Source organism: Triturus cristatus, chromosome 4_2, assembly GCF_964204655.1.
Source record: "Triturus cristatus chromosome 4_2, aTriCri1.1, whole genome shotgun sequence".
In the NCBI taxonomy this organism is placed as follows: domain Eukaryota; kingdom Metazoa; phylum Chordata; class Amphibia; order Caudata; family Salamandridae; genus Triturus; species Triturus cristatus.
The window spans coordinates 897337570-897346241 of record NC_140586.1 but is presented as its reverse complement, the minus strand read 5'-3'; the positions used below and the strand labels follow the sequence as shown (position 1 = coordinate 897346241).

Below are 8672 nucleotides of genomic sequence, written 5' to 3'. Positions count from 1 at the left end.
TCCCCAGAATCTCCAACAATGTCAATCACCAATACCACCATCAATGTCATCGTCATAAATAGCACAGCCACCAATATCATCAATGCACCACCACAAACTTATACCACCACCACCAATAAACCATGTTTTACCACCACTAATTCATCCATCAATGCCTGGAGTAAATTCCCTGACCAATATTACCGCCATCAATAACACCACCCTTAACACTCTCCTGTTCATTTCACCGACAATAACATCAGCACCACCACCATTAACACCTCTACTAATACCATCAATACTAGCACCATATCACTCCATCAAGTCCACCACCAACAAGACAAATAACACCAACACCAATTCTATTAACTTTGCCATCATCACCACAACCAATACCACCACCACAAATACCACACTACCAATTCCACCAACAATAACACCAATACCACTATCAATACCACCACAATATCACCAATATTGTTACAATACCACCACCAATTAAACAAATATCTCTGCCACCAATACTACCACTAACAATATCATCACAATACCTCAACCAACATAAATAGAACAATTACTAATTCCACCAATATCACCAGCACCACCAATGCTGTACATGACCAATACCACACACTCACTACAATACCATGGCAAGCTACCACCACTGTCACTATCCACACACCAATACCACAGCAACAGTACAACAAATATCACCACCTATGCCACTGACAAAATACCACCGTTATCAGTACCCCCACCAATACCATCAATCCCACCGCCACAAATAGCCAAACCAGCAACACCAATCCCACCATCAATACAAGCACCACACACTGCCAATCCCAACATCACTACAAGCACCACACACTGCCAATCCCACCCTCACTACAAGCACCACACACTGCCAATCCCACCCTCACTACAAGCACCACACACTGCCAATCCCACCCTCACTACAAGCACCACACACTGCCAATCCCAACATCAGTACAAGCACCACACACTGCCAATCCCACCATCTCGTTCATCAGCAACAATGTCACCATCAATACTACCATTAAACCCACCAACATAATTATCACCACCACCAATACCACCTTCTATAAAAACCAGTTCTACCACCATTACAAATACCAACAGACCCCACCAAATCATGGCCGACGTAGACGGGAGGTGCCCCCCCCCCCCACACTGTTCCTCTGTTGCCCCCTCACCCTTTCCCCTAACACATCGTCGTCGAGTTGTACAGAGTGTCAGTGAGAGCCTCGGTGGGGGTGGTCTCCATCGCAGCGCTTTCCCGTCCATCCACCCCAACCCACCGTTTCCTCCTAACCCCAAGGAGCTGCGTTGGGTGGGCCACATTGACACTTGGTGACGGAGACCCCGAACCTCAATGGGGTGGATACCTTCTACCCCCTCCCACCCCTCCAGGTCGAGGTCTGTGTGCCAGGTAATTGAGCGGCGCAGAGCTCCAGGGGAGGAGGTGGGTCTGAAGAGGTCTGGGTAGCTCTTGCCCCCTCCCAACCCCCACCTCCTCCCCGGATACCCCCGCCCCGGGTGAGAAGAGCAGCGATCAGGTGACTGGGCCAGGCTGGAACCTGACACCCCCTCCCCGGAGCGGCAGCGGGCGCAGGGCTCGGCGGGCCTCATATGAGTATGGAGCGCAGAGAGGCGGCAGCGCACGGGGCAACGCACAGCAGCAGCGGCACCGCCGGGTCCGAGCCCCCTCTGAGCAAGGCCGCTGGGGTCGGGGCGACGAACAGCACCGACCCGCCTGGGGCCTGCCTGGACGTACCCAAGAGGCAAGGAGCGCCGTACAGGGGGAGCATCGGCAGCATCATCGGCGCAGCAAGCGAGAGTGGAGGCGCTGGAGAGGCCAGCAGAAGCAGCAGCGCTGAGACTGAAACCCCTCTGCGCTCAGCCGCCCCACTCCGTCCAGCCAGCACCGCGCAGCCAGAGTCCCACCTGAACTCAGCCGACAGGCAGGGACTGACGAGCAGCAGCATCGGCGCAGCAAGCAAGAGTAGAGGCGCTGGAGAGGCCAGCAGAAGCAGCAGCGCTGAGACTGAAGCCCCTCTGCGCTCAGCCGCCCCACTCCGTCCAGCCAGCACCGCGCAGCCAGAGTCCCACCTGAACTCAGCCGAGAGGCACGGACTGACGAACAGCAGCATCGGCAGCAGCATCGGCGCAGCAAACAAGAGTAGAAACTCCGAAGTGGCGAACAGCACCAGAGCGGCGAACAGCACCAGAAGCAGTACCGAGGGGGGAAATAAAGGGGCATCAAGAGGCACAGAGAGCACTGGAGAGCCCCCCTTTAGCGCCCCCACTCTCCCTCCAGCAGTGAATAGCACCGGAGCAGCGCGCAGCATCGGTGGCAAGGGACTAACGGGGCGCAGTAACAGCAGCACCGAAGGGACGAACAGCAACTGTGGGACTGGGGCAACTAACCGCTGGAGGGGCACAGAGACAGCGAAAAGCAACAGGGGCACTAGGGCAACAAACTGCTGGAGGAACACCGGGACGGCCACCAGCAGCAGAAGCACCGGGGCCACTGCCTGCTGGAGGAGCATCGGGGCAACGAGCAGTAGCGGCGGCAGCACTGGAGTAGCGAACAGGAACAGCGGCACCGCAGAGCTTCAACTCAGGACAAACAGCTGTCCCGGGGAAGAGAGGCGCAGAACCGGGGCAGCCAACAGGAGCGCAGCCGGAGACCGCGCACCCTGGGCAGGGTCACGGCCCCCAGGGGTACTCGGGGCACCGCATCGAGCTCCTTCCACTGACCACCCAGGGGTGCCCGGGGCACCGCAGTGGGCTCTCTCCTGTGACCACCCAGGGGTGCACGGGGCACCGCAGCGGTCTCTCACCAGTGATCACCCAGGGGTGCACGGAGCACCGCAGCGGTCTCTCACCAGTGACCACCCAGGGGTGCTCGGGGCACCGCAGCGAGCTCTCTCCTGTGACCACCCAGGGGTGCTCGGGACACTCTCCTGTGACCATCCAGGGGTGCACGGGGCACCGCAGCGGTCTCTCTCCTGTGACCACCCAGGGGTGCCCGGGGCACCGCAGTGGGCTCTCTCCTGTGACCACCCAGGGGTGCACGGGGCACCGCAGCGGTCTCCCACCAGTGATCACCCAGGGGTGCACGGAGCACCGCAGCGGTCTCTCACCAGTGACCACCCAGGGGTGCTCGGGACACTCTCCTGTGACCACCCAGGGGTGCACGGGGCACCACAGCGGTCTCTCTCCCGTGTCCATCCATGGGTGCTAGGGGGGCCGGAGCGGGCTCTCTGCTGTGACCACCCAGGGGTGCTAGGCGCATAAAAGGTGGGTGCGGCGCCCAGCCAAGAGGGTGCTGCTGTCACAAGGGCACTCCGGGACTTTTGCACACTTGGGGGCTGATCCGAGAACCCCAGGCCAGGAGGCACCAGCCTTCAGCACCCACAGGGTCTCACCAGCGTGCCAGGATCTCAGCGGGGCGCCACCGACTATCAGCCCTCAAGAGGGGCAGGAACAAGCTTGGGGACGCCCATCTCTAAGCACCAGGAGAGCTGGATCACAGCCGGGCGGCCGTCTGTCAGCACCCAGGAGGCCAGGATCACACGATCAGACATCCTTCTCCAAGCACCCCAAGGTGCCGGGATTATAGCAGTGCCGCCCTCTCTCTCAGCACCCCAGGGAGGTTCGCAGGGGGGTTTGATGTTCTCCTCGTGCCCGTCAGTGAAGGCCTAGTCCAGTGAGCCCCAGGGCTGCCCCTGGAAGCCGCCCCCCGCACTGGGACCTCCCCGTTTCCTGTCCGGTTGCACTTGGTTTTCACTCTGAGCGGATTTACAGCCAGATCCGGGCGGCCCCAGGAAGGCGCGGACTGGGTGAGTCTCTCTTTCTGAATAAACACACCTCTCGCTCGCACCATACCTCAATATACACACCTCAATATACACACCTCAATATACATACCTCAATATACATACCTCAATATACATACCTCAATATACATACCTCAATATACATACCTCAATATACATACCTCATTTATGTACCGCAATATCTGTCCTTCATTTACATACCTCGATATCCCTACCAGATATGTAGCCTCGCTTATGTACCCCAATTCAATATACGCAGCCTCTGTACATCTTACTATCTATACCGCATATGTACTCCTCATTAACGTACCTTATTATTCGCACCTCGTGAACACGCCTCAGCCTCTGTACCGCATATGTACTCCTCAGTAACGTACCTTATTATTCGTACCTCGTTTACACATGTATACCTTACCATCTATACCTCATATGTACTCCTCATTAATGTAACTTTTATTCGTACCTCGTTTACACGCCTCAAGATCTGTATATTTTATTATCCATAACTCATATGTACTCATCATAATGTACCATATTATTCGTGCCTCATTTACACGCCTCAAGATATGTGTACTTTACTATCCATACCCCATATACACTCATCAACGTACCTTATTATTCCTACCTCGTTTTCACGCCTCAATCTCTAATTTCTTACTATCCATACCTCATATATAGTCCTCATCAACAACGTACCTTATTATTCGTATCTCGTTTACACTCCTCAAAATGTGTATTTTATTTACACGCCTCAGTATCTGTGTGTGCCAATATCCGTATATACCTCTTCTTATTATACCCAATATGGATATCTCGCTGACACGCCTCAGTATCGTACCTCGTTTGCACGCCTCGATATCTGTACCTCATATTTGTACCATACACCTGAATTAAGTAGCCCAATATCAGCACATTTGCATATCTTAATACATCTACCTCATTCGTGCACCTGATGTATATCCCTAAAGACTTCTCCATACCTATCGCTTACCTCCAGCAGTTCATATGCATTGTCTAGACGTCACTATTAACGCAGCCTTTGCACGCCTCCTTGCGTACAACGCACTTTAGAATCCGCGCTGGACGTGTGCAGCCCGCTCTGCGCGCTCCAGGCGCATACTTGTTCACCTCATTTGCATATCTCAATATTTAAACCTCGTACGCAGCGGAGCGCGTTACCAGCCCAACCCATATGCCTCAATAGAGCGCCTCGAAGTGCACGTTTTATTATTGACTACTCATTCCGGCAGCTAGTTATTTACACCTTTAGCTAGTACGTCTCATTCCGAGGCCTGCACCTCATCACGTGTACCTCAGTTTAACACATCAAACCGCTTACGGCGAATTATATTCACACCTGAGATTGCACCCCAAGACGTGTACCCCAGTTTAACACGCCAACGTTTATATATAGCCCTTAGCGCGGGCGCCTTTCTCCTACAATTCAGTGCCTATGTATGCCTTAAGGTGCTGCTTAATTTGTGCCGGTTGTTGCAGGTGAGGGACACGAACACTCATTTTTGGGGACCAGGACTCATTTTTCTCATTCAAAGTTTGATCTAGAGCAAGAGATAAGAGAATGAAAGAAGGGGGATGGGGAAGTGGGGGCGAAAATGCGCCTCAAACGGAGAGAGTAGGAACGAAAAAGAACCAGCCTGAGTGAAATAAAGAGGTAGGAAGTAGAGGGTGGAGGAAGAAAGAGAGTAGAAGAGAGGAAGGAGGAAAACGAAATGTAAGGGTAAGAAAGGAAGAAATAGTCGAGAGCGAAAAAAATTGGACTGAAATGAAAAAGTGTAAGAAAAAAAGAAATAGCTACAAAAATAAAAAAAAGAAACACAACTAAATACAATATAAAGGTAGAGGAAATGAAGACCGGCAAAAGAGAAAACTGAAAAAAAAACTTGGAAAGGTGAAAGTCAACGAATTATCATGATGGAAAAAGAAGTAGAGGCGTGAATAAGACATGGGAAACTGAAAAGGGAGAAGAAAAGGGAAGCCGTGAAGAGAAAAGACGTAAAAAGAGAAGACACGGAAGGAGGGATCGAACGGCGGAGTCTGGACACTTGGGGAAGGCGGAGGATGAAGAGGAGAGAATTTGGGGCACGTCAGAGAGTGAGAGGAAAGGAGGGCTGCTATAGAGAGAGGCGAAGGACGAGGGAGGGAGCGACCCGGGGAGAGAAGAGATGAAGGGCACTGGAAGGAGAGAGGAAAATCAAGGGGCAGAGTGGAGAGCGAGGGAGAGAGAGAACAGGGGCGGTGTGTGTGTGTGTGTGTGTGAGAGAGATATACCAAGGAAGAAAACGGACGGGAGAGAAGAGGGGGAGAGGATAGAGGGAGTGGGGGAGAGACGAGGAGAGGGAAGAGGGGGAGAGAGGAGTGGAGAGGAGGAAGTGAGAGAGGAAGAGAGTGGAAGAGGAGGAGATATAAAAAGTGGGAGAGCTGAAGAGAGGAAATAAGGAAGAGAGAGAGGAGAGGAGAAGCTAGGGAGGGAGGGAGGAAGAGAGGAGGAGAGTGAAAGAAAGAGAGGAAGAGGGTAAAGAGAAGAGGAGGAGACGAGGAAGAGGGTGGAGAGAGCAGGGCGAGGGGAGAGATGAGGAGAGGGAAAAGGGTGATGGAGGAAGAGGGGAAGAAAAGATGAGAGGACAACAGGAAAAGCGAGATAGGAAGAGAGGGAGAGAGGAAGAGAGAGAACAAGAGAAAGAAGAGAGAGAGGAGAGATGAAGAGGGGGAGGGAGGAAGAGAGGAAGAAAGAGGAAGAGGGTAAAGAGGAGAGGAAAAGAAAGGAAGAGGGGAGAGAGGAGTAGAGGGAAGAGGGGGATAGACGATGAGGGGGACAGCAGATGAGAGGAAGAAAGGAAGAGAGATGGGAAGAGGGGGAGAGGAAGAGAGGAGGAGAGAGGAAGGGAGGAAGATAGAGAAGAGAGGTGAAGAGGGGGAGGGAGGAAGAAAGAGAGGAAGAGGGTAAAGAGGAGAGGAGGAAAAAGGAAGAGGGTGGAGAGAGGAAGTGAGAGGAGGAGGGTGGAGGGGGAGAGAGGAGTAGAGGGAAGAGGGGGATAGAGGGAAGAGGGAGATAGAAGAAGAGAGGGAGAGTAGAAGAGAGGAAGAGAGGAAGAGAGAAAGGGGGAGAGAGGGAGAGATGAAGAAAGGAAGAGAGAGAGCAGAGGGAGAGAGGAGAAAGAGGAAGAAAGGAAGAGAGAGAGAGGAGAGCAGGAGAGAGGATGAGAAGAAAGAGGAAGAAAGGAAGAGAGAGAGCAGGAGAGAGGAAGAAAGGAAGAGAGGGAAGAGGAAGAGAGGGGGAGAGGAAGAAAGGAAGAGAGAAAAAGAGTAGAGGGGAAGAGAAGAGAGAGGACAAGAAGAAAAAGGAAGAAAGGAAGAGAGAGAGCAGGAGAGAGGAAGAGAGAGAAGAGGGGAAGAGGAAGAGAGGAGGAAAGGAAGAGAGAGGAGAGGGGAAGCAAGAGAGAGAGAGGAGAGCAGGAGAGAGGAAGTAAGGAAGAGAGAGAGAAGACGGGAAAGAGGAGGAGAGGAAGAAAGGAAGAGGGAGATGAGAGGGGAAGAAGGAGAGAGGAAGTTAGGAGGAGAGAGGAAGAAAGGAAGGTAAAGAGAGGAGAAGTGGAGTGGGGAAAGAGGAAGAAAGGAAGAGAGAGAGAAGCGAGGGGAAGAAAGGAAGAGAGAGAGGAGAAAAGAGCGAAAGAGGAAGAGAAGAAGAAAGGAAAAGAGAGAGAGGGGAGGTGAAGAGTGGAAAGAGGAAGAAAGGGAGAGAGGGGAGAAGGGAAGAGCAGAGGGAGAGAGAGGAAAAGGGGGAGAGTGTAAGAGGGGAATAAAGGAAGAGAGAGAGAGAAGAGAGGGGAAGAGGGGGAGTGAGGAGGAGAGAGGAAGATAGGAATAAAGAAAGAGAGGAGAGGGAAAGGGGGAGAGAGGAAGAGTGGGAATGAAGAGAGGAATAGAGAGGAAGAAAGGAAGAGAGAGGGGGGAGGAGGAGTAAGGAAGAAGGGAAGAGAGAGGAAAGTGATGCAACGAACTAGAGAAAGGTGGCTGGAGGGAGTGAAATGAGGATAGAGCAGAGAGGGGAGGGTGAGGAAACAGCCAGAGGGGAGGAGGGCCCTTCATGCAGCTTAATCAAATACAAACAGTGCGGGTGCTGGTCGCATGACACGCCCAGGGCGCCGTGTGGTGGCTGGAGGTGTAGGGCTGATGTAGAGACCACAGGGGGGCACAGTGAGAAAAGGACAAGGAGAAAGAGAGAGAGAGAGAAAGAGATAGAGGGGGAGCGAGAGAGGGAGAGAAGGAGGGAGAGAGGGAGACAAAGAGAGAGAGAAAGCGAGACAGAGAAAGAGGGGGCACTGGGGGAGAGGGAGAGAGAGAGATAGGAGAGATAGAGTGAGTGAGAGGCATAGAGAGAGGGACAGAGGGCAAGAGAGACAGAGAAAGAGAGCGAGAGACAGAGAGAGATAAAGAGAGAGAGACGGAGACAGAGCGGGAGAACGAGAGAGGATGGAAGAAACATACACACACACACAGGGGGAGAGAGACACACAGAAAGAGAGAGAGAGGCAAAGCCAGAGAGGAGGGGATGGGAAGAGGAAGAGAGAGACAGAGGGAGGCAGGGAGAGACAAAGAGAGAGAGAGAGAGAGAGAAAAGAGAGAGACAGAGGAGAGAGAAAGTGAGTGGGAGAGAGAGAGATAGAAAGACAGCGAGGGAGAGGGAGGGAGGGAATAACTAAGAGACGCAGAGAGTGATATAGACGGACATGGAGAAAGTTCGAGAGGGAGAGAGCAAAAGATTGAGACATTCGGAGGCAGAGGGAGCGAAATGAAGAGAGAACAGGAAAG

General features: G+C 52.9%; 1 protein-coding gene across 2 annotated transcripts in view; it reads left to right on the top strand.

The window, feature by feature from the left end:
• Positions 1-3717: 3717 nt before the first annotated feature.
• The window catches only part of ARTN (artemin), a 167913-nt gene continuing 162958 nt past the window's right edge, over positions 3718-8672 (top strand). For both annotated transcript variants that reach the window (XR_014960726.1, XM_085602931.1), the window contains exon 1: positions 3718-3845. The gene's annotated coding sequence lies outside the window, so the exon portion shown is untranslated. The remainder of the gene's footprint in view (positions 3846-8672) is intronic.